General features: G+C 42.9%; 1 pseudogene; it reads right to left on the bottom strand.

Annotated features, from left to right (window-relative positions):
- Positions 1–1,281: 1,281 nt before the first annotated feature.
- LOC110210891 (cyclin-I pseudogene) lies at positions 1,282–2,841 on the bottom strand (annotated as a pseudogene).
- Between the last annotated feature and the right edge of the window lie 205 nt (positions 2,842–3,046).

Here is a 3,046-nt window from a genome sequence, read left to right as displayed (position 1 = left end):
TTAGCCCTTTGGACATAGTTCCAAACAGCTCTCCAAAATGGTTGGATCATTTCACAACTCCACCAACAATGCATTAGTGTTCTAATTTTCCCACATCTTCTCCAACATTTATCATTTTCCCATTTTGTCATGTTGGCCAATCTGATAGGTGTGAGGTGGTACCTCAGAGTTGTTTTGATTTGCATTAATCTAATCAATAGTGATTTAGAACATTTTTTATATGACTAGAGATGGCTTTAATTTCTTCATTTGAGAGCTGCCTGTTCATATCCTTTGACCATTTATCAATTGGGGAAAGACTTGTATTCTTATAAATTTGACTTAATTCTCTATACATTTTAGAAATGAGGCAAGGACAACTTTCTATTGCTACCAGAAGGCTTTCATCAGTACAATGATTCTGAGTGCAATACCTTCTTCAAATTGTGGAGAGAGCTCATGATCCAGGAGAGGTCATTAGGAGATAATACATAGGAAAGGAAAAAGCTATCAGGATTTTCTTAGTTCAAACAACATAAAACTTAAGGTATTGAAGTTAATACTAAACACATTCAAGATTCAAAATTGTGTAACTGCTCCCACATCCAGACAAGCAGTATCTCTTACGGAGTATAATCAAGTGAAAAGTATGGTTAGTTAAAAAACAGCAGTTTATCTAATGCACCCCCAAAATATGAATAACTTTATCACAGACTTTTTTTCTTTACAAATTCTAAAAGTGACTTTTAGAAACTAAATTAAGACTGCGCTAATCACCTTTTACTCTTAGGTTTCACTGTAATGCTTAAAAAAATTTATACAGTAATTTATTTTCCAATATCAAGAGATCCAAAGGATCTGGTATTTTTTTATGCTCAAATTGAAATCCTAATCAATGTGGTCTGTCACTTCTGTGCACCTCGTCTAGCTCTTTTAGCACATACGCAAGTTTGGAGGCACCTTTTTCAGAGTAGTTAAAATCTCCATCCAGGTCATCCATCACTTGCAACAATTTTCAGCACCAAAGTGCTAAAAGAAACAATTTTTCTGGAGTGATCTCTCTACTGGAGGTCAAAGGACAAAACAACATGCATGAGGCTAAGTTAAAGGAAAAAGTAGGCTGAAGCAAGAAGAAATAGAAATCAGATTGCTAAACAGGCTCTGTCTGCCTAATAAATTTTGAATTTTCTTAATACTAAATATGAACTTTGACATGGATGACAGGTTGCATGAAATTTTAGCAGAGAACTGGAACTAGAAAGAAACTTTTTTGCTACATTTTTTGTTTGATTTTTGGGGGTCTTTTATAATTTTTTATACTTTTTAAATGTTTTAAGTGCTTCAACAACAAGTGAATTAGCTGCATAGGAAAACAAGGTTTTTCTGGCTCACTTCAGTTCAGCCTGATAAGGTATGCCCCTTATACATCTTTGCTTGGTTTTGCATGTTTCTATTCCCAGAGTAGCTTTCCTCAGTTTGCTTAGAGGTAATATTTACTGTTACTATATGACAGAAACAGGTTGCAAAGGTGGACAAGGGAAGAATTTCCCCTCTTACCTTGATAAATTAGTGTTGCACACAGAATCCACATTTTCTGAAGTGTTGTCTTCATTGTAGAGATGATTGATTCCATTATAGAAATCATCTACTTCATTTCTTCCACATTGCATTTAGCAGATGCATGCTTGCATCCAGTGGTAGCTAGCAGATGTTGGTAGAAGACAGCTATACCTCTGATTGGCACTTCTGGTTTGCTGTTGTCCTTGGAGAAGTCTGGGCCCAAGGCAGAGGAGGGCTGCAATATGAGCACTACTTTGTCACAGGTTGCCGGGTTGTGCTTGACAGGATGGTAGACATATACAGAATTGAGAGGCAGGGAAGACTGGAAGAAGAGAAAGCTGATGTGCCACAAGCTCCCGACAGTGGCTAAGCTGGGCAGTATCCATCTGTGCCTCTTGGAGCAGCTCAATTGTAAGAGCAAACCAATCAAGAATAAGCTTCTCCATCTCCAAACTGACCATGGTGAAACCTAACATGGACCCCTGGCTGCCGGCAGACACTGGAGAAGCTGCTTAGCAAGGACCACTAGGTGCTGAGACAGGCTCAGTTTGGGCAAGCCAAACAGTAACCGGGTCTGGTTGACAGTGCAATTGCATGAAAAATATGAAGGAAATCCAATGGCATAGCTATGTGAAGGTCCCAATTCAGCTTATCCAGAATGATTCTCTCCATTCTCAGGATTTCGGATGAAGAACAGCCACAGAAACTCTCTGGCCAACAGTTTCAGCACTGGAATTCCCTCATCCTCTTCAATGGTCTTGGCAGCTAGGAAGAAACAGCTGATTGCAATACAATTTAAGTATTTTGGAAGGGCCTTGACAGGAGCTAAAAATCTGGCAAAAGACTACTCGCCAAGGCCGGCGTTTCTGGGTAAAGGTTGAATTGGTGCTTAAGCTTGGCCAGCCATTGGAAAACCTCATCCCTCTGGGCTGGAGAAATGCTCTGACTGGTAGGTATTTTGAGCACATTAACCTTCCGCATCTGGGCTTCCCTAGAGATTGCCATTTCCAGAAGGAAAGATAGGGCCCTGCAACTTCATGACACTCTCTGGATCTGTCTGCCACCCAAGTCTACACAACTACCCTCCTTTCCTCCTCCTCCGCCCGGGCAGAGCAGTAGGCTTCACGCTGGAGACCGGGTCTGGGGAGGGGGGGGGCCATCCGGGGCTCCGCTACCGCCTCATCCTTCCTGCCGCGCGGGGGCTAACGGTCCGTGCCTGTCACCGGCTCAGGCTCATGGAGCTCCCTGGCCGAAGGCAGCCGGTGCCGCTCCTTCTGCCGGGCTGGGCAGGGGGCTCCCTCTGGCCATAGGGCGCCGGCGGAGGGGAAGAGCCTGGGAGGGGAAGTAGAGGTGGAGGGGACAGGGACGACGAGCTGACGCAAGAGCGAAGTGCTGAGGCACAGGTGTGCGTCCATCCGCCGGGGCCAGAGGGCGGGGGCTTAATGTTTTTTAAAAAGAAAGAAAATCAAATTACTAGTATTATGAAAGTGAAAAAAGTGAATTCATA

The sequence above is a fragment of the Phascolarctos cinereus genome, unplaced genomic scaffold, assembly GCF_003287225.1.
Source record: "Phascolarctos cinereus isolate Bilbo 61053 unplaced genomic scaffold, phaCin_HiC Scaffold_1;HRSCAF=81, whole genome shotgun sequence".
In the NCBI taxonomy this organism is placed as follows: Eukaryota; Metazoa; Chordata; class Mammalia; order Diprotodontia; family Phascolarctidae; genus Phascolarctos; species Phascolarctos cinereus.
The sequence above is the reverse complement of the archived record's forward strand: the minus strand, read 5'-3'. Positions and strand labels throughout refer to the sequence as shown.